General features: G+C 45.9%; 1 pseudogene; it reads left to right on the top strand.

Annotated features, from left to right (window-relative positions):
- LOC102169915 lies at positions 24372–25386 on the top strand (annotated as a pseudogene).

The following is a 26231-nucleotide window of genomic DNA, read 5'->3' as shown; positions in this document are numbered from 1 at the left end:
CCAGGGATTTCTGGTAACAGATGACCACAAAACCACAGGGGCGTATAACAATAAGTGTTTATTGCTCTTGTGTTTGGGTCTGCTGGGGGTTGACTAGATGGTTCTGCAGATCTAGGCTGGGCTTGCTTATATGTCTGTGGCTCGTCTATCTGTCAGTGGGCTGATCTAGGCTGAGACAAACCACACACCTCTCATTCTTTGTCAGGGTAGCCTGGGCAGAGGTTCAAGAGAACTTACGTATAAACAGCGGATTCACTTTGCTGTATAGCAGAAACTCACGCAACAGTGTAAAGCAACTATATTCACTGCTCCCTGCCCTTTCCCCACCCCCCACCACCCCTGGAAAAGAAAAGAGACACTCTATTCCCCTAATCCTTAGAGCAGGCTTGTTCTGTGACTTGCTTTGGCCAATCAGGTGATGGTGTTGCCAGTTCTGAGCCTCAAGAGACATCCGGGCCTTTGTAACTCCTCTGCCATTGCCATGTGGGTGTGCCTGGTCTGGACGTGTGGGCAGAGCCGGGCCACCCAAGGCAACGCCAGCCTAGAACAGCTAATAGCAGCCAAGCTGGAGTCTCATGAGGGGTCCAGTCAAGACTCCAAAGCTGCCTCCTGGCCTCTGAGTGACCCAAACACGCAAGCTAAAAACACTTGTCATCTCTCACCATCTGTTTGTCGCTATTGATTAGACAGCGTTATTGCAGAAACAGCTAATGGATACTTGTGTCCACTGTCAGACAGTGTGCTGGGATTTAGAGTGGTCCTGGATGCCCAGCATCTCTTTGCTCCTGTTCATTTTCAGAGCCTCCCGAATTCTTGGCAATTAATGCAAGTGGTCCAGTATCTTTTCAGCAAATGCCCTTTGTGCTTACATCAGCCAGAGCCAATTTCTATTTCCCACACTGAAGAATTCTGTCTAGTACTATGAAAAGATCATGCTGACTCTTATTATTATTCTTCCATTTCTGCCTCTGTTTGAACTGGCACTTATCTTCTTGAACTTGTTTCCTTCCTGAATGATACAGCGTCTGACACACTGTCTTCCCCAGGAAACCTCCCCTGACTAATTGGGAGGTGCCAGTCTGTCCTTGTGTCTCCTCTTTTTTGAGAGCCAGCATCTTCTCAGCCTCATGTGTCACTGTCCCCCACTATGCTCAAAGCAACCGTGAAGAAACTGCCATTGTTCTCAGAGAAGCGATTCATCTGTTGGATGTTTACAGAATTATCATTGTTCATGTCATCATTGCCCATTATAGAGAGTAACTGTGCAGTGGACACAGATGGTGTTGATTTAACCAATTTTTTGTACACCATGTAGATATTCTCTCGATTCAGGTGAGTGGATCAGCCCTTCGGTGATGATGAATAATCAAATACTAGACAGAGACAGGAAGCTGTTGGCCAGATTAATTTGCTCCCAAGAAGGTTGCCTGAACTGAATTGTGACATTGGAGTTAAAGAAGAAGTGGATTGGGACCTTTGGCATATTGAAAAGAGTGAGGACCTCGGCACCAAAACGCTGAGTTTGCATCTTGGCCGTATGCCTTAGAAAAACGATTCAACCATTCCAGAAACCAGTTTCCTGAACTTTAAAATGGGGGCACAAACCAATACTCTTGCCATGCATTGGTCAAAGTTGTAACAGTCGAAAGACACAGAGCTCACAAATATGCTTTGTAAAAAAAAAAAAACCAAAAAAACTGTTGAAGAGCAAATGAATAATGATGAGTGCTAACTGTTGGGGTCCCTTGACCCCAGGTTCACTTCTCTAGAGAGGCCACAAGGAGATGAGACATCAGTACAGGCCAGGAGTCTGGAGTCAGTGTCCAGGTAGTTACTGGTAAACTCCTAGTCCTGGTATGGAACCAGGAACTGCAGACTGGCCATGCTACGCTGGCAGACAGGAGTGAGGGGGTTTCACTGTGGCGTGTGTCAGGGCACAGGGCAGGGTAATGCCAGCCAGCATGGTGCTCTGATTCTGCTTAAGCAAGAAGACTGGGAGAGAGCGAGTCCTCTAAGGTTAGCAGGGGAGTGAGCGTTAGAGGGGCTTGTATCAGAGAAGAATCAATTTTGATCATGACTAGTAGGGACCTAGAATGCAGTGGCTAACACCATTCTTCAAAATTTTTATTTTCTCACCTAAAGAGAAGTCCTAATGTGGGCAACTGAGGACAGATATAGTAGCTCCATGAACAGACTGAGGCTTCCAGAAATCCACTCTCTTTTTATGGTGTGATCCCTCTTTTTGCATTTTATTTGTTTATTATGTAAACTTAAAAAATTGAAGTATAGTTGATTTACAACATTGTATTGGTTTCTAGTGCACAGCAAAGTGATTCAGTTGTATGTGTGTATATATATATTCTTTTCAGATTATTTTTCATTATAATTTATTACAAGGCATTCAGTATAGTTCCCTGTGCTATACAGTAGGTTCTTGTTGTTTGTCAATTTTATGTGTATTCTTGTGTATGGGTTAATCCCAAACTACTAATTTATCCCTCCCCCACTCTCCCTGGTGGCTCAGAGGTTAAAGTGTCTGCCTGGAATTCGGAAGACCTGGGTTTGATCCCTGGTCGGGAAGATCCCCTGGAGAAGGAAATGGCAGCCCACTCCGGTACTCTTGCCTGGAGAATCCCATGGAGGGAGGAGCCTGGTGGGCTGCAGTCCATGGGGTGGCAAAGAGTCGGCACGACTGAGTGACTTCACTTTCACTTTCGCCTTTCCCATTTGGTAACCATGAATTTAGTTTCTATGTCTGTGAGTCTCTTTCAGTTTTGTAACTAAGTTCATTTGTATATATTTTAAAGATTCTTCTTATAACTTATGTGGTTTTGTCTTTCTCTTTCTGACTTACCTCACTTGGTATGATCATCTCTAGGCCCACCCCTGTTGCAAATGGCATGATTTCATTATTAGTTATGGCTGAGTAGTATAGTATGATCCTTTTCTTCCTAACCACTCAAAGTAGCTGCCAAGGCACCAGCCATTATGTCTGTATCTCAGGCAGGAGAGGGTATTCACCAGCTGAATGATCCCCCTTTAAAGACTTTCTCAGAAAATGCTTTCTAGAGACTTCTGCTTGCATCTCATTGCTTAATGGAGGGGGCTAAAACTGCCTTTCTACCTGAGCATATTGTCACCCCGAACAGAATTGGGGTCCTGTTAGTAGGGAAGGATGGGGGCAATTTGCTGTCTCTTCCACAGATTCTTATGCTCTAACATGCCAATATCATGATGTGCAGTCCTCAGAGGGAAATGTGACGTTTGGAAATAGTATAACATTGGAAATTCAGGCTGAGTCTGAATTTGGAGGACAGTTCATCCTGGTTTCAAATTATACCATTTATACCACTGGTACATTTATACCAATGAGTGGCACTTAAATAAAATGAAATGCAGCATACCCAGACTCAAAGTGGAGAAAACGAGTCATCATTTCTAGCTCTGATTTAAGGAACCCTATAATGCATTGATTCATCCATCCAGTTATGTACATTATTAAAGTATATTAATTTATTTTGGGGAGAGATTCACTTCCCTCCCTGTCCACCCCCCATTCCAGTTTTATTGAGATACAATTGACATATAACATTATGTAAGTTTAATGTATATAGTGTGCTGCTTTAATGCACATATATATTGAGAAATGATCACCTTACCTATTACTTTTTGGTGTGTTGACAACACTTAAGATCTACTTTCTAAAATTATGGTGCGCCTCGGGAATTTGCGTATCATCCTTGCGCAGGGGCCGTGCTGTCTTCTCCGCGGTGTTCTAGCTTTAGTACACGTGGCGCTGAAGCAAGCGCTTTCTAGTGTTCCCTGGGAATCTGTCATGTACCAGGTACCATGTTAGTTTCTGACGAAACTTGGTGGGCTCACATTCTAATGAGGGAAGGGGGCCAAGGGGAGAGGCAGGTAAATGATTAATTATAGCAAAAGTCAAACATTTCATGACACACTATTGGTAAAGCCACACACCATCTGTTGTTGGTGAGAACTGAAATTAGGGGAGGACATTTGGCAAGATTTATCAAAATTGTGGGGCTTCCCTGGTGGCTCAATGGTAAGAGTGTGCCTGACAATGCAGGGGACTTGGGTTTGACCCCTGGGTAGGGAAGATCCCCTGGAGAAGAGAACGGCAACCCACTGCAGAATTCTTGCCTGGAGAATCCCATGGACAGAGGAGCCTGGTGGACTACAGTTCATGGGGTCACAAAGAATTGGACACGACTGAGTGAACAACAAAAACAATCAAAATTGCAAGTGTACATAACTGTGGACCCAGTGATTACACTTCAAGGAGTCTCTCTGAGGGAAATAATGGTAGAAAATATCATAAGCAGGAGGTTAGCTATTGTGGCATTATTTGTAAAACAAAAGATTGGAGGCAACCATAATGTTCCTAGATTATGGCCCTTCCATGTAATGAAATGCCACAGAACTCTCTGCAAGAATGAAGCTTGAAACAGAAAAATCTCCAGAATAAAGTATAAATGCAGACCAGTGTGAAAAGATTTGTGTAAAAAGGGGGGAAGAAAATGACATAGTTAAGTGTATAGACATAGACTATCTCCAGGAAGGATACTGAAAGCATTGTTGTTAGTTGCCTCTGTGGAGGAGAGCTAGGTGTCTATAGGGTTAGGGTTTTATATTCTTTTACCTTTCAAATAACCAATGGTGTGAACATATTCCTTTTCAAAAAGTAAAGCTTAAACTTTTAAAAAAGAACTAGTTACACTGAATGAGCGAAGTATGAAGGGAAGTGTGTGTTGCATAAAGTGCTGTTGGGGTGCTAAGTAGATGTGTGCATTCTAATTATCAGTTCAGTCAGTCAGCATCTCATAGGGAGAGCTGGTGTCAGAATAGGTGGCGTTTACTTACGTGTTTATTCTTGGCTGTGCGGGGTCTCCATTGGTGCGTGCGGGCCTCTCTAGCCGCAGTCGGCGGGGGCTCCTCTCTAGTCCCCGCGCTCGCGCTCGGGCTTCTCCTGTTGCAGAGCACGGGCTCTGGAGAATGTGGGCTTCAGTAGTTGCCCCGAGGCATGTAGGACCTTCCCAGAGCAGGGCTCCAACTTGTGTCCTCTCCCTTGACAGGCGGATTCTTAACCACTGGATCACCAGGGAAGTCCAGAATAGATAACTTTTAATATCCTTAGAATCTTGTGCTTCTGTGACAATTAGAGGTGACATTAGAAGATGCCCGAATTCCTTTCAAATGCCAGGACTGTGTGATTCAATCGTTTTAAGAGGAGCAGAGGTTTGCATCTATGTGAGTGGGGGAGGGAGAGCTTTAATAATTAAATGCTAGGAGCACTCCCAGGAACCATCCCATCAACAGGGAAAGACAGTTAATTTATGCACGTCTTCTTAGCGCTGCAGAGGGAGGCAGGCTGCTTCCTCTGCTGATGGGCGTGGCGCTGCCTGCTTGCTGCTCACGTACAGCTCTGCATCTTTAAATCAAACCCTGGCGAGTAAATTTAGTACCAGAAGTGGGAGGCTTCTGAATAATTAAAGATTTTCCCTTTGTTTTCTTGATCTATACATTTTTCTGAGCACACCAGCTATTTTGTTAGCCTCCCACTGCGGGAAAGATGCAACTTTGTGACTTTGGCAATTGTCGAGGAGGTTTGAAAAAAAAAAAAAAAAGCTTAGCCAAGATTTATTAGGTGATTTATCTCAGTTCTTAATAAACCAGGGAAGAAATGTTAGGAGCCAAGGAGAGGCACTGGGAAAAACAAGCCAAGGCCAGAGACAAAAATAACAGAGAAAAAAGATGCTTGCTTGCAGCAAAACAGAATGCTAGGGTGACCACCAGCCCAGACTCTTTTGGGAGGCTGGGCCTCCCCCAAAAGAAGCTCCCAAACTGTCTAGGAAGTCTCGCCTCTTGCACGAGACCAGACTCGGGGCAGGCCCAGTGAATGTGCAAAGCACACGCTGACCTAATTCACCAGAGTTCAGCTGCAGCGGGGCTCCTGGGTACCACAGTCTCTTCTAGTTTCTTGCGCAGAGTTCTGTGACCTCCATGTGGTCAGATTTGCTAGGGTTTTCCTCCCAATCTGAAAGTCAGAGTTTATACACAAGTCACCCTTCACACCTTTCCATTTTAATCCCTCAGCCTTCCCAGCGAGGCCTAAGGAAGGGGAGGGGGGGTCCCATTCACTGCCAGACCCCTGGGCTGCCTCCTGGGCAAGCAGGAATCTGGAATGTCTGCTGTGTATTTGAGATGATTCCCAGTGAAGGATTGGGGAAAGACCCCAGTTTCCCAAGTTCAGATGCTATTGAGAGGGGCATTTCCTGGGGAGGCCTAGTGGTCCAACTGCCCCTGCCCCCGACTCGACCTCCACCCCTGAATTTCAGAGGAACAGTGAATCTGCTTACCAGACTAGGTCTTCCACACAAAACTAAACTAACCTCAGCCCCATGCTTTGAACATTTTTTATCATGAAAATATATATCTATATATAACAAAATGAACCATTTAAACCACTTTTAAATATATACTCCATTAAGTGCATTGACATAATTACACACCCATCACCACCATCCAGAATTTTTCATCTTCCAAACCGAAGCTCTGTATCCATAAAGCAGTTAACTCCTCACCCCCACCCCTAGCCTTGGAAACCACATTCTACTTTCTGCCTCTATGAACCTGGCTCCCCTGCGTACCTCGTATGAGGAGGGCCGCACAGACGATCCTTTCAGAGCTGGCTCACGCCACTTTTCAAGGTTCAGCCATGCTGTCTCGGCTCCTGTCTGCCTTTAGTTTTTGTCCCCTTCCCCACAGGCTCTGTGCTCTCTGCTCCCCTCACCACCTCCTCACTGCCCCATGCCCTAGTTCCTATTTTCTCTTGGGCCCCCCTTCTGATCCTTAAACTAGGCACAGAATAGGGCCTCCATCTTCCACCAGGCACTCCACCTACAGCAGGGCCCCAGATCACACTCTGTAAAAGTGGCACCGTTGCTGCAGAGAACAGGGAGCCCTCTTACACTCTTGGTGGGAATGTGAGTTGGTACAGTCTCTACGTGTGATATGGAGGTTCCTCAGAAAACTAATAGCTTGGAGGTTCCTCAGAAATAGCATGTAAATTCCTCTGAAAACTAAAAGTAGAATTGCCATATGCTCCAGTGATCTCACTGTGGGGCATATATCTGGAGAAAACTATAATTTGAAATGACACACACACCCTCCATGCTCAAAGCAGCGCTATTTACAATAGCCGAGACACGGAGGCAACCTAAATGTCCATTAACAGATGAATGGATAAAGAAGTACGGTATATGTATATACAATAAAATATGACTCAGCCATCAAAAGGGGATAAAATCATGCCATTTCCAGAAATATGAATGAACCTAGAGAGTATTTTACTAAGTGAAATAAGTCAGAGAGAGAGAGACAAATGGCATATGATATCACTCATAGGTGGAATCTAATTTTTAAAAATGATACAAGTGAATATATTTGCAAAACAAATAGATTCATAGGTATAGAAAGCAAACTTATGGTTACCAAAGAGGAAAGGCAGGGGTGCATAAATTAGGTGATTAGGGATTAATAGATACACACTACTATATCTAAAATAGGTAAACAACAAGGAAACTATATCCAGTATTTTGTAATAACTTGAAAAGAATCTGAAAAAGAATGTGTGTGTATGTATATATATGTGTGCGTGTGTGTATAATTGAGTCAGTTTGCTGTTTACCTGAAACTAACACAATCGTGTAAGCCAACTATACTTCAGTAAAACATAAATAAATGAAATAAAAGTGACATCTTTGTGAGAATTTATTTTAAGGTCACCTCCTGGCAGGAGTTATGATAAGATTATCAAGAAAGAATCAAGGCAGCAATAAAAGAAGAGACCAGGGGATGAGAGGATGTGTTCACAGTGTGTCCTGTGACTTAAACGAAGCCAGATGCCATGGGGAACCACCCTTGTTTACAGTCCTTTTGGGGAGGGGAAGGAGAGGGAGGGCGAGGGCAGCTCCCCTCCCCAGACTGTTCCCTGCCCAGCTTTGGAGGATTGTCCTGGGTCCCAGATTATGGAACAGCAGAGCCAGAGCAGTGCGGTGGCAGGGGCTCTACAAATATCAGTGCATTTCCTGACATCTGGACGTGAAAAAGCAGCAGCAGCAGCAGCAGCGCGAGGGCTGGGCCAGCGGCAGAAGCTGGCTGGAAGGAATGCGTTATAAAACCCTATTAAAAGTAGTGCCTCTTTAATCTCTTACTTTCCTTCCTGTCGGTCAGGTCAGGGCTGATAAATCTGGAAACCCATTGGTGAAAACCCCACAGCTTGTTAATCAGGTGAGCTGGCTGGGAGATATCTATTAACCCAGGCCCACTCTGCTGCGAGGTGACCCAGTTTTAATGGGAGAGTCGGACTCTGATTTTTCTGTTACTGTACTTAAGGTGACTGGCCGTTATTTCTAAGAAAAGCGAGCTGCCGGCAGCCTCCGTGTGGGATTTCTCTGGCAGGACCGCTGCAGCTTTCATTCAGCCCTTTCGTCAGGTCATTCCTGATGGGCTGGATCGGACATGGACAGACAGATAAGTTCTTTCCCACTTAATTCAGCAAATGGCCTCGGGTTGGCTGTTGTTTTTTATCGGTACTCTCAGTGTTAGCTACTGAGTATGAAATACTGTGACTGTAGCTGAAAGAGCTGAGTTCTACGCCAGTGTTTACAGAGCTCCCGTGTTCTGCTGTCTTTCGGTGGGGGTAAGTGGGAGGCTAGTTTTCCCTTCACTGATATCCCAGAGGAAGGGTGCACAAGAGCAGACCCCAGGGTGGTCTGGGAAGGTGAGGAAATCCAGGTAGGTAAGGTAGTCACTCAGTCATGTCCGACTCTTTGTGATCCTGTGGACTGTCGCCTGCCAGGCTCCTCTGTCCATGGAGTTCTCCAGGCAAGAATACTGAAGTGGGTTGCCATCACTGGGTTGGAATTGGGCCTTGGTATCTGACTAGACTTCTGCTGCTTGGCACATTCTGAAAACAGCCTTGAGAAAGGGAGGTGGAGGACTTCCCCGGTGGTCCAGTGGTTAAGACTTTGCCTTCTAATGCAGGGGGTGCTGATTCGATCCCTGGTTCGGGAGCTAAGACCTCACATTCCTACCAGCCAAAATATAAAACAAAAGCAATGCTGTAACAAGCCTGATAAAGCCTTTAAAAATGGTTCACATTGAAAAAAAAAGACCAACTGTCTACAGAAAAGGAGGTAGAAAAAAGAGCCTGAAGGAAGAATGGCTGAATTCTAGGGTGTCCTATGAGGCCATCTCACCTGTCTGTACCTTGCTCCCTGCTTGACCCACTTCACCACTCTGCCTCTGGAAAGGGATCTGCCCTCTGCTTGGGAGTCTCTTTCTGAAACATAGGTCCTTGTAATCTGGAAATGTTCCCTTTTGCCTCGCCCATTTCCCTTGATGCTGTGTGCAAGGCCTACTGCTTACTGCTTCTATATGAGGTGGAGAAAAGCCAGCTGCCACCCTCAGTGGATCCTCAGCCACCATCAACCTAGGAAATGAACACAATTGTGTTTCCTTTCTTCACATCTTCTCCAAGCTGATCAAAAAGTCAGTTTCTTTACTGAAGGCTGGCGCTCTTTGCCCACAGCATGTCTATGGAATCTAATTGATTAAATACATAGGCTTTGTGTTTGTGAAACCTCCCAGAGGAGGGCATGTTGTGTAAGTAATCTTTTAACTCAGGTATATGGAGAGAGGTTGTTGTGAAGATATAGGGAGGGGACAGGTTAGGGGTCTGAGTGTGTGGGGAGTGAAGTGCTAAAGAGTGCAGGGTCTAAAGCTGGACTGCCTGGTGGGAACCCCAGTTCTGCCACGTGTGGGCTGAGTCTGGTTCTTTTCTATGAAATAGGATTGTAACAGAACTTCCTTTATGGAGCTTTGTAATAGAATTACAGATTATACCATGTAAATGGCCACTGGATGTGGGCCACTTAATTTCGGCTCTCACCATGATCATTGTCATCGTCATCACCATTGTCGTGATCGTGATTGCTCACTCGCTAGACTGTGAGCTGCTTGAGGACAGGGACTAGATTTACCTGTGCATAGGAGGACTCGCTGGAGAAGGCAGTGGCCCCCCACTCCAGTGCTCTTGCCTGGAGAATCCCAGGGACAGAGGAGCCTGGTGGGCTGCAGTCCATGGGGTCGCGAAGAGTCGGACACGACTGAGCGACTTCACTTTCACGCGTTGGAGAAGGAAATGGCAACCCACTCCAGTGTTCTTGCCTGGAGAATCCCAGGGACGGGAAAGCCTGGCGGGCTCCCGTCTATGGGGTTGCACAGAGTCTGACATGACTGAAGTGACTTGGCACCAGCAGCAGCAGCGGGAGGACTCAGCAAGTGTTTGCTGAATGAGTGAACAAAGGCTACTTAGTGTCAGGCTTGGGCTTCCCTGGAGCTCAGTGGTCAGGAATCTGTCTGCAGTTCAGGAGACGCAGATTTGATTCCTGGGTCGGGATGATCCCCTTTAGAAGGAAATGGCAACCCACTCCAGTGTTCTTGCCTGGAGAATTTTGTGGACAGAGGAGCCTGGCGGCCTACACGGTCCATGGCGTTACAAAGAGTTGGACATGACTGAGTGACTAGCACTTCCACATTTTTCAGTGTCAACCTTTCTTTTCAAATTATTCATTTTTTAAAAAATTGTTTGTACATGTTTATTTATTTTTAAGTTAAAAAAATTGAAGTACGGTTGATTTACAATGTTTGGGTGTATAGCAAAGTGATTCAGTTATATACATATGTTGCATTATATTATATTAATATTCTTCTTCAGATTTTTTACAGAAAGGTTATTCTTTGCTTTATTATAGATTATTCTTTTCTACTTAGGTTATTATAAGATACTGAATAGTTTCCTGTGATATACAGTAGGTCCTTGTTGTTTTATCTATTTTATAGGTAGCAGTGTGTATCTGCTAATCCCCAGCTTATTTTTTTAGGACTGATTCTTGAGGTTTCCTTTTGTTTTGTTTTTTCCTTTCAATCTCAAAGACAATATAGTAAGTGTTATTTTGGGAAGAAAGGAAGACAAAAATACCCTCAATCTCACCAAATTATCATGCTTCTCAGGTTTTTTTTTTTTTTTTTTTCCTATTTCTATCTGGTCCTTCTTATAGTAGATTATATTATTCAAGAGCATGTCCCTGCTCACCTCCACTTCCATGGGGAGAGGTATGCTTGGCCCTGTGGCTTACTTCGGTCTCATGGGGTGTGACGTGTACTTCCTTACCCCCGTATTTTGCCCGGTCATGTGATTTACTTTGCTTTTGTTTTGCTGTGCCATGTGAGATCTTAGTTCCCCAACTAGAGACCAAACTCCCGCTCCCTCCAGTGGCAGCGTGGAGTCTTAACCACTGGGCTTCCAGAGAAGTCCCCGATCTGCTCTGACCATGGGACGACGTGAGCAGAGGCTTAGAGTGCACTTGAGCCACTGGACTCGCCCTCTTGCACCACTGTCGTTGCCATGCGAAGAGCTCCTTCAGCCTGGGCCCCAGGACAGACACGTGTGGAGCAAGCCCAAGTTCAACCCACTCCAGGGGCAAGAGCCCAGCTGGGCCACAGCAAAGTCACTAGCAGACATAAGAGGAACAAGTACTTGCTGTTTGTTATGCGGCAATAGCTGACTGATGCACTTAGACAATGTGGATGTAATTTGTACATAGGCGCAACCAGAACTGTATTTCTCTTTAATTCATTATGTATTGTGTGATAGCTGGGTTTCTCTATGTTGTTACGAAGTTTTGTAATTTTCAACTCGTAACAGAATACTTTATCAGATTTGTTTGGGAAATAATAACACAGTAATATTTATTCATATCTTGGGGACTTTGTGTGTCAGATACAGTGTCTTGAGTACATTTAGTCCTTTCAGCGATCCTGGGAGCTGAATCTGATTCACCATTGCATCATCTCAGGGCTAGAGGTGTCATGACATACACTGAAGACTCTGGACACTGGAGCCAGGCTGCTGGGTTCAAACCCTGGTTCTGCCACTTCTGAGCTGTGACCTTGGGAAAATCACTTAAAAGCTTTTGACTCAGTTTCCTCACCTGTAAGGATGATCCTAATAATAGGATTTAGCTTATAGAGTTGCAGCTGTGAAATTATAATGAGTTAATATATCTAAACGTTTAGACTAGTGTCTGGCCTATAGAACTGATGTTAGGTATCATAGTAGTTGAGGAAACAGAATTTCAGGGAGGGTAATAAATTATAGTAAATCAACTGTGTTACCTTGCTATATGCAGGTCAGGAAGCAACAGTTAGAACTGGACATGGAACAACAGACTGGTTCCAAATAAGAAAAAGAGTACGTCAAGCCTGTATATTGTCACCCTGCAGAGTACATCATAAGAAACGCTGGGCTGGATGAAGCACAAGCTGGAACCAAGATTGCCGGGAGAAATATCAATAATCTCAGATATGCAGATGACACCATCCTTATGGCAGAATGTGAAGAAGAACTAAAAAGCCTCCTGATGAAAGTGAAAGAGGAGAGTGAAAAAGTTGGCTTAAAGCTCAACATTCAGAAAACGAAGATCATGGCATCTGGTCCCATCACTACATGGGAAATAGATGGGGAAACAGTGGAAACAGTGTCAGACTTTATTTTTCTGGGCTTCAAGATTGCTGCAGATGGTGACTGCAGTGATGAAATTAAAAGACGCTTACTCCTTGGAAGGAAAGTTATGACCAACCTAGCATATTCAAAAGCAGAGACATTACTTTGCCAATAAAGGTCCGTCTAGTCAAGGCTATGGTTTTTCCAGTGGTCATGTATGGATGTGAGAATTGGACTGTGAAGAAAGCTGAGTGCTGAAGAATTGATGCTTTTGAACTGTGGTGTTGGAGAAGACTCTTGAGATTCCCTTGGACTGCAAGGAGATCCAACCAGTCCATCCTAGAGAAGATCAGTCCTGGGTGTTCATTGGAAGGACTGGTGTTGAAGCTGAAACTCCAGTCCTTTGGCCACCTGATACTAAGAGCTGACTCATTTGAAAAGACCCTGATGCTGGGAAAGATTGAGGGCAGGAGGAGAAGGGGATGACAGAGGATGAGATGGTTGGATGGCATCACCAACTCGATGGACATGGATTTGGGTAGACTCTGGGGAGTTGGTGCTGGATAGGGAGGCCTGGCGTGCTGCGGTTCATGGGGTTGCAAAGAGTCGGACACAACTGAGTGACTGAACTGAACTGAACTGACCTGACCTTGCTAGGATACTTTAATGATTCCCACATATTGAGAAAGTATTTGGATTTTTAGGGGTTTTGTTTTTTTCCCCTGGAAATCAAGATGCACAGGAAAATAAGCTGCCTTGGCAAATGTTGATGGTGAACTGTTCGGCACGGCTCAAGGGTGCACAGACTCTTGGTTAACAGACGTTGGGTATTAAGGTTCTACTGTCAAGTCCAGACTTAGGCAGAGACAGAAAGGCTTCAGGGAGCCTAATACTAGACTGAGAGTCACAAGGTGGTAAGAGGGAGAGGTAGAAAAACTTGGGTTTCATGACTCAAACCCCAGGGGTTTTTCACGGTGCCATGCTATTTCTCTAGAAACAATAATTGTTCATTTAAAGACAGAGGTAATGATCCATTGAAGATTAATTTTGCTGTTTAGCAGGGTGACCCACTTAAAACCTAGCTTGGATTTTACTTTTTACCACAAGACACATTGAATGTTTCCCTGGCTTATGTTTGGGTTAGAGAATAAAAGGTGAGGAAGGGAAATTATTCCTCCTCCATCACAAATAAAATGTCCTCTTTCTCCCCCAGCCTCTTGGTTGGGGTCTTGTCTCCCTTTTGATGTTACTATTTCCTATTGTTTTGAAAGCAGAAAGCCAGCAATGCTATCTAGGGTCAACATGGTGAAGCTGCCTGGGGAGTCACTGTTTTGAGGGTCTGAATCCTTCCATCACTGCCCCAGTGTCCTACTGACCAGAAAGGGGGATAAAGGAGCTCTTTCATACATACAGTATTGAAAGGAAGGTGACGATGCCAGGTGGATGGCTGTGGATCCACATACGAGGAAAATGGAATAAATAGTGGTTCTGCTTGGCAAGACCTGGGTTCCTGAGCCCATTTTTGATCTGATTCCCCTGGCTGAAGTCCCAGTAGAAATAGCTCTTGTAGGAGGAGCATCGGACCCTGGATACTAAGTGAGAGGCAGCTGGAGCTGGCCCTGCAGTACAAAGGGTGGAGATATCCTGTCTCCCAGCACAGCGGCTGCCATGCATGGAGCTGGACCGAGCCTGGGGTTGGCATCACCACCAATGACCCAGAAACATCATTGGCTCTAGAGTACCAGAGGCCGCGAACGGAGACAAGACGGCAGTGGTACTAGAGGGCAGGGTAGATCCCAGTGGTCTCCTAGTCGACGGGGAAGTTGGGCTGACTCTCTTCTCCCAAGAGTTGTGATTTTGAGGTTTGCATTTTGTGTAATAGTTCCTGGGGGGGGGCAGGTTCCCCGGGGGGAAGATAACTGGTATCACTTCTAATATGGCAACAGTGGGGGAGGACAGAGAAAGGGGGGCAAGAGCCTGGGCCTCTTCTGAATTGACCTGAGGATGTAAGGGAGAGGGGACATCTTGGCACAAGAGTGTCGTCAAGCTCCCCAAAGCAGGCAGTCAAAGCCCCTAGGAGTTAAGAGGACATCAGCAATGTCCTCATTTTTCAGAAGGAAAAAAAAAAATCTCGCATGCCTTCTTCTGATCAACCCACAGTATTTCCTCAACAGCCCCAGGAAAGCAATGGCCTGAGCAGAAGAGATGAAATTTTTAAGTGTGAATTGCTTTTATATTCAGATGAAAACTACTAAACCCAGTTCATGTTGTAAACTATAACAAAACATACAGAATATTTAATGACATGGAAAGATGTTCCCCACATAGGGCCTCATGAAAAAGCAGGTTCATTCCTGGATTCTCAGTGTGATCTCCTTGCACAGCACTGGCGAGATAGGTCTCTGCCGAGGAGGGGAAAGTCAGAAAGATGTGTTCCAGCATGCTCCCTGTGCTTACTCTTTGGTGCAATAACGGATGCTTTTTATTTCTCCATTCTGCTTGTCTGCATTGTTGGAATATTTTTATGATAAATAGGTATTGCTTTTGTAGTAAGGAACAAGCGCAACATAGGTTTTTATTTTTAAAAACTGGGAGCGAATCTAAACAACAACAAGAGGCCCTGCCGCCTTTGTGTTCAGGACGGCGGAGGTGGTGGAGCTCTTTCATCTGTTGGGGGTGTGGATGTCAGGGCTGGAGGACAATGACTCAAAGGCGGTGGAAACGCAGCCTGCGGAACAAGTTTCAAACAGGAAAGCTCTTGTGGGTGACCCCTGAGGTCAGCTGCAGAGCTTACTGCAGATTCCACAAAGAGAGAAAGAGGATCCAAAAAGGCATGGGGTGGGGTCGGTTGGGCAGGCGTGTCCCAGTTTAAACAAAACAGCTTTGATGTGGGTCCCAGGGGGCTGGCACGGGAAAGAGGGGGCCTGCTTTCTCCCCCAGCCATTAGGAAGTCATAAACATCTATCTCCAAAGGGAAGATCCATCAGCTTTGCATCAACCACAAAGGAAAGATTTACAGGTAATTTTCCCCCTCCCAGTACAGAAATATGATTAAGCATATGCTTGGCAGGTTTCTGTTTTTCTCTTTCTCACACTGTAAATAGAGCTGCTTTGTTTTTTTCTCATTCCTGGTGATGTTTATAATGAGTATTACAGACACAGACTGATGTTTGGTGCTTACAATGTGCTTTCCTTATATCCATCAGGAGGGTGAGGCATACGGACTCTGCTGTTCCCCACTCTTGAGATGAAGGGGAGCAGCTGAGGTGCAGGGTTCTGGGTATGCTGGAGATCTATCTGCTGGCCCTAAGTTCCTGCAGAGCACACAGAATGTCCTTCTAGGCCCAGGTAACACGACCTCAGGGAGGTATGGCTCATGGGGGTGGGTGGGGGGAGAAATACACCTAGCCCCATATTGTGGATCAGTTACCTAAAGGAATACCTTGGGAGGTGATGGGGTTCATTTTAAGGCCAAACCTCTTGAAAGCCTTTTCATTAAACAGTGGAGCACCAAGACCTTGACCTGGAGTCAAACATTTGTTGGTTCAGATCCACACTCTGCTATAGACTGGTTGTGTGATCTTAGAACGTGTAAGAGGTTTCCCGGAGACTTTTTAAAAAATTGATCTACAATAGATTTGCAGTGTTGTGTTAGTTGTGAAATCTCAGAAATGTATCTCGGGGGGAATCCAGTTGTTTATGTCTCAGCAACCAAGAGGCAAAGTGATAGATAAGGAGTGATTTATTAGCATAGGATGCTTGTGAGGCTTACAAGCAGGTGGGCAAAGAAGTACCTTGCCAAGAACTTAGTGGGCTATACTTTTATAATCGAGGGAAAAATGAGGAGGGGAGGAAGACACCTTCTTCCTCCTTCTTGAGTAGATGTCACGCTTCCATCAACTCCTCCTCCACGTCAGGTGGTCAGGTTGGGATTGTCACGGTGCGATGGAAACAACCCAAAGGGCAGTAATGTATACTGAAGTATGGTAAAGCACCTCAGGTTTTAGTCCAATGTCACTTTCGCCTATATTTTTGTCTTTAGCGTGCATAGAGGAGTGTGTCCTAGGAATCAGCCGCTTTCTGACATCAGTGGGCAGGACGTACCATTGTCTCAGGGGCCTGCCTCATGCTTCCATTGCATGGCTTTGTTGCTAAGTGAGCCCACTTGGTTTTGTGGTTAAGCAAACTTGCTTTGAGTGATGTTTAACTTAGAGGGCTCTCCCATATTTTTTTCTCTACTTACAATTCCCTAGTGAAATTAGCCATTTAATCACCTACTTTGTGTCTTTACTCTGTCCCTATCAGTTTCCAGTGCTCGGGTGTAGAGCAATGTAATACACACACACACGTGTGTGTGTTTGCATATATGTGTATATATATATATATATGTGTATATATATATATTTATATATATACATATACATATACTCTTTTTCAGATTCTTTTCCATTCTAGGTTATTACAAGATCTTGAATACAGTTCCCTGTGCTACAGAGTAGGTCCTGCCATTTATCTATTTTATCTATAGTTGGTGTGTATCTGCTGACCCCAAACTCCTAATTTATCTCCCCCTACCCTTTCCCCTTTGATAACGATAAGCTTGTTTTCTACGTCTGTGAATCTCGTTCTGTTTTGTAAAAGAGTTCATCCGGATCGCTTTAGATTCCATAAATAAATGATGTCATATGGTGTTTGTCTTTCTCCATCCGACTTACTTCACTTACTTCAGTGTGATAATCTCTAGGTGCATCCTTGTAACTACAAATGGCAGCATCTCATCCCTTTTCATGGCCGAGTAATATTCCGTTTTGTGAATGTACCACAGCTTCTTTATCCATTCATCTACCAAAGACTTCACTTTCGACCTCTGTGCACCAGGGACGCAACCTTCTTGCACTGGGGTGGTACACAGTGTGCAAGTGAGAAGTCCTGTCAGCACTTCAGCGGAGTGGTGCCGGTGACTCCAGCATCCCAGAGTGAGGCGCTAGTAAGGCCACCTGAGCAGGACTTGCAAGGAGGCACAAACCCCACCTGAGCACCTACTCAGGAGAGCGTGCTGAGGTGTCTGTGCACTTCCCTCAGAGCCTCACGGGTGAAAACATACATGTCAGAGTCCATTACATATATATTTTTAATACTGTTTGCTAATGTGATGGGCAGAAAATGAAATCTTGTCATTTGAGTTGCATTAGCAACTTTGATTATTGTAAAATGTAACATTTATTAGCATGTTTATTGACCATTTGTATTTCTCCCTTGCTCTTGACCTTTTCATGGTCTCCAATTTTTCCATTAGCCTCTCTCGGACCAGTTAAATTTAACTGTGTGTTTTAATGTGCCCCAGTCTTTAAAAGAAGAGACAGTTCAGAACAGCACTGACTTCCAGTTCTGTAGAAAAGCAACCTGGGGAGCCCCACACTTCCCCTTCCCACAGGGAAATCAGAGCCTGTGTTCACTCCTCTCCCTCTAGGCTCTTTTCAGGTTTAACAAAACAACAGGAGGTAGAAGAAATCAACAGTCAAGGACAGGAAATGCTGAAGAAAAAAGGCAAAACCGCCGCAGATCTTCAAGAAGGGAAAATGAGCTGCGTGGAGGATGGGCCCGTCTTGTTGCCTTGTGGCTCCAGGAGCAGAAAGGGATGGATTCCTATCATTCTGCAGAAAGGTAGGACCCCAGAGACAATTGCTTCCGCCTTTTAAGTGTAAGCTATTTGTACCCCCTCTCCCCAAGCAAGGCATCAAGGAGTTTCCCTGGTGGCTTAGATGGTAAAGAATCTGCCTCCAATGCAGGAGACCTGGGTTCGATCCCTAGGTTGGGAAGACCCCCTGGAGAAGGAAAGCAACTCACTCCAGTGTTCTTGCCTGGAGCCTCCCCATGGACAGAGGAGCCTGGCAGGCTACAGGCCATGGGGTTGCAGAGTCAGACGCGACTGAGCACCTGAGCACACACAGGAAACAATTGCAGCATGGCCAACAGCATTCTCAGGTCCTGACTCAACAGCTGTAGAGAAAGGCCTTAAATTATTTTGGCATCAAAGCAAACTCAATTCCATCTCTCAACAGAGGATAGAAGAGCTGTGTGGCTACTGAGCTTTACAAGGGAGACCTAGGGTTTGAAGATTCCTATAAAACAAAACGTCTGTTCCTCTCACCATTTCTCACCTTCAGAGAATCTCTGAGGCTTATGCAATGGAAGGTCAAGGGAACAAAACCTAGCTCACTGTCTTCCCTTGGTTCAGTCAGTATGGCACGAGGGGTGGGTAGGGGGAGCCACACCGTTGCGCTTATTTTACCTTTTGTCCCACAAAGTCTTTGAAATCCCCAAATCTTTCAAAATTCTCCCAACCCCACATGGATGATCACTTTGTTGAACACTAGTGAAGTGGAAGTGACAAGTGTTAGTCACTCAGTCGTGTCCAACTCTTTGCGATCCCGTGGGCTGGAGCCTGCCAGGCTCCTCTGTCCATGGAATTCTCCAGGCACTGGTACTCTCCAATAAATTAAGGTTGCAAGAAAGAAACCAGAATCCTTGGCTATTTTAGAAGCGTTCTGGAGCCTGTTTCCATGAGCTCTGGTTCCAGAAAATAATTAGCAGCAAATGGAAGTACCGCAGGAAAACCTGGGGGATACTGGGCAATGTCCATGGACCATTAATGAGGAACAGTTTCTTGGAAAAATGGAGCCAGCATCTTGTACCAGGTACATTTTTCTGCTTGACTTCTGGTTGGGTGCTTGGAAGAGATAAAATTAAAATTTGGTTTTCTTAGAGAAGGAGAGTCCCTATCACATAAGGAAGAAGGAATAGGATATTTCTGTGATCTTCTCTCTGCAGTCATGCCTGTTCAGCTGCTCCCCAAGCCACACTGTGTTGGGTCAAACGGTTTAGTGAATGTCTTTGTTGATTGTGGCTGCCATAACAAACATCATAGACTAGGAATTTATTTTCTCACTATTATGGGGGCTGGAAGTCCAAGGTCAGTGCCAGCATGGTTGGGTTCCCACGAGAGCCCCCTTTCAAGTTTGATAGCCATCTTCTCACTGTGCCCCCACTTGGAAGAGAGAGGTCGAGGGGAGAGATGGAGGGAGAGAGGGTGGTGGGGAGAGAGAGAGGGAGACAGACAGACAGAGACAGACAGAGGGAGGGAGGGAGAGAAGGAGTGAGAGAGAGGAGGAAAGGAAGGAGAGAGGGCGGGAGAGACAGAAACAGAGAGAGAGAGGGAGGGTGGGGAGGGGTGGGAGGGAGAGAGGGAGGGGGGATGGGAGAGAGAGGGAGAGGGGATGGGAGAGAGAGGGAGGGGGGAGGGGAGAGAGAGGGAGGGGGGAGGGGAGAGAGAGGGAGAGGGGATGGGAGAGAGAGGGAGGGAGGGAGAGAGAGACAGAGAGAGAGAGGGAGAGTGGGGAGGGGAGGGAGGGAGAGAGTGAGGGGAGGGAGAGAGAGAGGGCGGGAGAGAGAGAAAGAGAGGGAGGGAGAGAGAGGGAGGGCGGGAGAGAGAGACAGAAACAGAGAGAGAGGGAGAGTGGGGAGGGGAGGGAGGGAGAGAGTGAGGGGAGGGAGGGAGAGGGAGAGGGCGGGAGAGAGAGAAAGAGAGGGAGGGAGAGAGGGAGGGCGGGAGAGAGAGACAGAAACAGAGAGAGAGAGGGAGGGTGGGGAGGGGAGAGAGAGGGCGGGAGAGAGAGAAAGAGAGGGAGGGAGAGAGAGGGGGGGAGGGGAGAGAGAGGGCGGGGGGAGGGGAGAGAGAGGGCGGGGGGAGGGGAGAGAGAGGGCGGGGGGAGGGGAGAGAGAGACAGAAACAGAGAGAGAGAGGGAGGGTGGGGAGGGGAGGGAGGGAGAGAGAGAGGGGAGGGGGGAGGGGAGAGAGAGGGCGAGAGAGAGAGACAGAAACAGAGAGAGAGAGGGAGGGAGGGAGAGAGAGGGAGGGAGGGAGAGAGAGAGGGAGAGTGGGGAGGGGAGGGAGGGAGAGAGTGACGGGAGGGAGAGAGAGAGGGAGGGAGAGAGAGAGGGAGTGGGGAGGGGAGGGAGAGAGAGGGCGGGAGAGAGAGACAGAGAGGGAGGGAGAGAGAGGGAGGGAGGGAGAGAGGGAGGGAGGTAGAGAGAGGGAAGGTGGGGAGGGGAGAGGGAGGGAGGGAGGGCTTGATGTGTCTCTTCTTATAAGGGCACTAATCCCATCATGAGGCCCCACCCTCACGATCTCATTTAACCTAATTACCCCCCTAAGCCCCACCTCCAAATACTAACACACTGAGGGCTAGGGCTTCAGCACGAATTCAACGTGAAATTTTTCGGGGGTGGGACACAATCTCACTGTCCACAGCAGTGAAGCTGATGAAGACAGCGTTGAAGGCCTGATGTATCAACTGTTCTCCTTTCGGGCCTTGCTCCTCCTCCTGCCCCGTCTCTGTGCCCACCATGTCTTGACTCCCCACGTGCAGGGTATGCCCTGAGGGGGAAACACTCTTCTGTACCTTGCCAGCTGAGACAAGAAGCTGCAGCGGTGGCATATCTCCTCATCATAAAAGTGGTGTTGGCTCTAATTTTGTAAGTTGTTACTGTTTCTTTAGCATGCCTCGTGGCCCACCATGGTTCTGTGCCTTGAACCAAGCCAGTCTCTCTGGTGAACACGATGCCCAGGTCCTCCAGCCCATCCTAGGAACCGCTGGACCAGAAGAGAACAATTTGTTTTTCTCGGCAAATGGTCAAATAATACATATTAAAAATTTTGTGTGCGTATGTGCATGCTAAGTCACTTCAGTCATGTCTGACTCTTTGCAATCCTATAGACTGTAGCCTGCTAGGACCCTCTGTCCATGGGATTCTCCAGGCATGGATATTGGAATGGTTGCCATGCGCTCCTTCAGGGGATCTTGCCGATCCAGGGATCGAACCCATGTCTCTTGAGTCTCTGGCATTGGCAGGTGGGTTCTTTACCACTTTGGCACCACCCAGGAAGCTGAAAGGTTTTGTGGATAATAACTAATCAATTCTGTCATCACACCATGATAGCAGCCTTAGAAAATATGTAAACGATTACAGTATGGCTGTTTTCTAATAAAACATTATTTATGAAAAAAAAAAAAAAAGGCTGTGGGCCAATCTGGCCCAAGGCTCCTAGTTTCCAGCCTTGACTCCCTCTTGCCCTCCGTCCTGCTCCCTCTCTGCTCCCTCCTTCCCAACACTGAACGGTTAAGTATTTGTTTGATTGCCTTCATCTCCTCTGCTCTCATGACTAGTGTCTTCGTCTCTGCCTTTAAATCTTACACGTCTTCTGGTGAGAGTAGTTTGGATGACCCCTTATTGGAGTGAACCCATGATGGGATGGGAGCTGGCCCCCTTGTCTGTTGTGAGACAAAGGCCAGTCAGATAGAACAAGACAATGACCGCATGGTTTTCTCTCTGCTTTGGACTATTTCAGGAACTTGGATGCCCTTTTCAGTGCACTCCATCCCTGGGAAGAATCTGGAACCCATAGATCAGTGGCCATCAGTCTAGTCCTGGTTGCCAGGCACCTGTAGCTATGGTGATCTGCCAGACATCTCAGTTTAGATCTTGATTGTAAGAATCTCTGGGAGAGGAAGAAGATGACAGGTTTCTAACAAGGTAATTTACTCACTGAGCAGGATTAACCGTGGTGGCTGGACACCCCAGTCTCAGAAAGACATAGAGCCTTGCTCCACACATCAGCCAGGCTCCTGAGGGGTCTGTTGAGTGACGAGAAATCCGACAGGTGTTCCTTCTCCCATAAAGAACTTCACTCCTGGAGCTCTGTCCATCGCTACTTCTAAGGTCCTAGGCACCATGGTCCTTTGCACCTAGATGGCGCCCCTGGTTCCCACCTCTGCCCTCCATGGCCATCATATTTCATCTCAGTCAAGCAGAGAATGTGATCCTTTGAAAGAAAAATGGAGCTTGATCTTTGCTCAAGATCCTGAGGCAGTTCCCCAGAGTAAAAGCCAAAGTCTTGACAAATACCTATAAGGCTTCTTCAACTCATTCCTCCCTTTTGATTTTTAAATTTTACTTCATTTTTAGTGGAGTATAGTTGATTTACAATATTGTGTTAATTTCAGTTATACAGCAAAGTGATTCAGGTGAGTTTTTCCAGATTTTTTCCATTATAGATTATTACAAGATATCGAGGATGGTTCCCTGTGCTGTAGAGTAAGTAGGTTGCCTATTTTATATATAGTAGTGTGCATATGTTAATCCCAAGTTCCTAATTTATTCCCCCCACCTTTTCCCTTTGTGTGTTAATCACTCATTCGTGTCCGACTCTTTGAGACCCAAGGACTGTAGACCACTAGGCTCTTCTGTCCATGGGATTCTGGAGTGTGTAACCATTCCCTTCTACAGGGGACCTACCTGACCCAGAAATCAAACCCGGGTCTCTTGCATTGCAGGCAGACTCTTTACGCCTGAGCCATCAGGGAAGCCCTCCTTTTCCCTGTGGTAACCATAAGTTTGTTTTCCAAGTCTGTGACTCTCTTTCTGTTCATTTGTGTTTTTTTTTTTTTTTAGAGTCTACATATAAGTGATAGCGTATGATATTTGTCTTTCTCTGTCTGACTTTGCTCAGTGTGGTCTTCTCTAGGTCCATTGTATTGCTGCAGACCCACCCACTCCTCTTGCAGCTTTATCACTCTCCTTGCCGCTGGCTCCACAGCGGCCACATTCTACTCATCGTTACTCAAACTCACCAGTCAAGCCCTTCCGGCCCTCTGCAAGATCTGTCCTTTGCTACTTTCAGGTCTCTGTCCAAATATCACCTTATCAATGAAGCCTTCCCAACTCCTTGACCTAAAATAACACCCTCCCCCTACTACTCTGTCACGCTCTGAGCCCCTCATCCTGATGGGCTTTTCTCCAGTGCACTTACACTAGCATACTGTATATTTCCTTATTTATCCATGGAGTATCTCACTTGTCCACTAGGAGGTAAAACTCCAGGAGGGCAAGGAAGTAATCTATTTGATCAAAAACTTTATTTCCAGGACCTACAACATTTAATTTAAAATTAATTAGAACACTAAATTAAAAATTTTATCTCCAGGACCTGTTATTTGATACATAACAAGTCCATATACACATATGGACACAGATACAAATGGGTGTCTGTGTAAATATACCTACATATATCTATAATATATATAGGATTGGACAGAAAGTTCATTTGGGATTTTCCATATTGTCTTATAGAAAAAGGTGAATGAACTTTTTGGCCAACCCAGTGTGTGTGTGTGTGTGTGTGTGTGTGTGTGTGTGTGCGCGTGCGCACGTGCACACGTGTGTGCACATGTGTTTATTTCAGTGAATGAGTGGGTGAATTCATGACTGATCAAAGTAACCTGTGGATTTTCTCTATGTCCCATACGTTTTTCTCTTAATAAATGGTGCACATGCGTGGATGCATCCTGTTTTAGGTAGATAGAAAGTCACTGGGACCATATAAAACTATAGGAGCATTAGTTCTGGTGAGAGAGGCAGAATAAATGACTTCCTATCCAAACAGGATCTAGTTTTTATTTTTATTTTTTTCAGGATCTAGTTTTGTTTGGAGATTGTAAATCCTGGAGTAAGGTTCTTTCATATAACTGTGCTTTTTTACACTGCACTGTATTTTACCTTAATTCTTTGCTCACAGACATGAATAAAATATTTATTAAACAGCAATAGGGAGTGAGCTGGGTTAACCTTCCCCAAAGTATGCTTCATGGAACGTTAAATCTAGAGAGCACACTCTGCATCTGGGGACACCGAGGGCATTGCCCCCAGCCCAGTTTCTTTCAAAATGTCTACCATTCTTGAAATTCTGCGCAAGCTCACCTTGTGGGTGATCACTTCAGACCTCTGAGTGCACATGAGTTAGTCAAAGCGTACACCAACTTTCATGCTGAGTGGGATGCTCTGAACATTGAGACAACCATCAAGACCAAAGGTGTGGATGAGGTCACTGTTGTCAACATCCTGACCAACCGCAGCAGTGAACAGAGACAGGATATCACCTTCACCTACCAGCGAAGGGCCAAGAAGGAACTTGCATCAGCACTGAAGTCAGCCTTGTCTCTGCCGCCTGGAGGCAGTGATTTTGGGCCTGTTGAAAACACCTGCTCTGTATGGTGCTTCTGAGCTGAAAGCGTCCATGAAGGGACTGGGGGTTGATGAGGACTCTCTCACTGAGATCGTCTGCTCAAGGACCAACCAGGAGCTGCAGGAAATCAACAGAGTCTACGCGGAAGTCTACAAGACCGGTCTGGAGATGGGCATCGTTTCCAATACATTTGGTGACTTCCACAGGCTGATGGTTGCCCTCACAAAGGGTTGAAGGGCAGAGAATGGCTCTGTTGTTGATTATGAACTGACCCACCAGGACTCCCGCTATCTCTATGATGCTGACGTGAAGAGGGAAGAAACTAATGTTCCCAAGTGTACCAGCATCATGATTGAGTGGAGGGGGTGCCACTTCCTGAAAGTATTCGAAAGGTACCAGAGCTACAGCCCTTGTGACATGCTGGAGAGCATCAAGAAGGAGGTCAAAGGTGACCTGGAAAATGTTTTTTGAATCTGGTCCAGTGCATTCCAGAACAAGCCCCTGTATTTTGCTGACAGACAGTACGTCTCCATGAATGGCTAGGGCACTCGTGGTAAGGTCCTGATTAGAATCCCCGCAGTGACATGGACATGTTGAAAATAAGATCTGATTTCAAGTAAAGTTCGGCAAGTCCCTGTAATACTACATTCAGCAAGACACCAAGGGCGACTACCAAAAAGCGCTGCTGTACCTGTGTGGTGGGGGTGACTGAACCCCACAACAGCCCGAACATACAGGATGGCTGCTCCATGCTCCAGTTAACAGTTCTACACAGTCAGCTTGGGCTAACCAGGCCCCTGTGCCCATCCTTGGGAGGATGACATTAGCGCTGCCCACCCCACCCACTCTTATGTTAGTTTAGATACCTACACATCACCTGACTTTCCCATCTAGTCCCTCTTTATAGCCAAAGAAATGAACATTCCGAGAATTTGGAAGTGAAATCTATGATGTGAAACACTTTGTCTCTTGAGTACTGCATTGTAAAGAGATAAATAAGCAATTTTTTTAAAGTTTATTTTTTTTTAGTTGAAGGATAATTGCTTTACAGAATTTTGTTGTTTTCTGTCAAACCTGAACATGAATCAGCCACAGGGACACATATCTCCCCTCCCTTCTGAACCTCCCTCCCATCTCCCTCCCAATCCCACCCCTCTAGGTTGATACAGAGCCCCTGTTTGAGTTTCCTGAGACATACAGCAAATTCCTGTTGGCTATCTGTTTTATGTATGGTAAGCTTCCATGTTACTCTCTCCATACTTCTCACCCTCTCCTCCCCTCTCGCCACGTCCATACGTCTATTCTCTATGTCTGTTTCTCCACTTCTGCCCTGCAGATAAATTCTTCAGTACCATTTTTTCTAGATTCTGTATATATGCATTAGTATATGATATTTATCTTTTTCTGATTTACTTCACTCTGTATAATAGGCTCTAGGTTCATCCCCCTCATTAGAACTTACTCAAATAGATTCCTTTCTATGGCTGAGTAGTATTCCATTGGGGAGAAGGCAATGGCACCCCACTCCAGTACTCTTGCCTGGAAAATGCTATGGAC

Source organism: Capra hircus, chromosome 22, assembly GCF_001704415.2.
Source record: "Capra hircus breed San Clemente chromosome 22, ASM170441v1, whole genome shotgun sequence".
NCBI classification, from domain to species: Eukaryota; Metazoa; Chordata; class Mammalia; order Artiodactyla; family Bovidae; genus Capra; species Capra hircus.
This window is presented reverse-complemented; position numbering and strand designations above follow the sequence as displayed.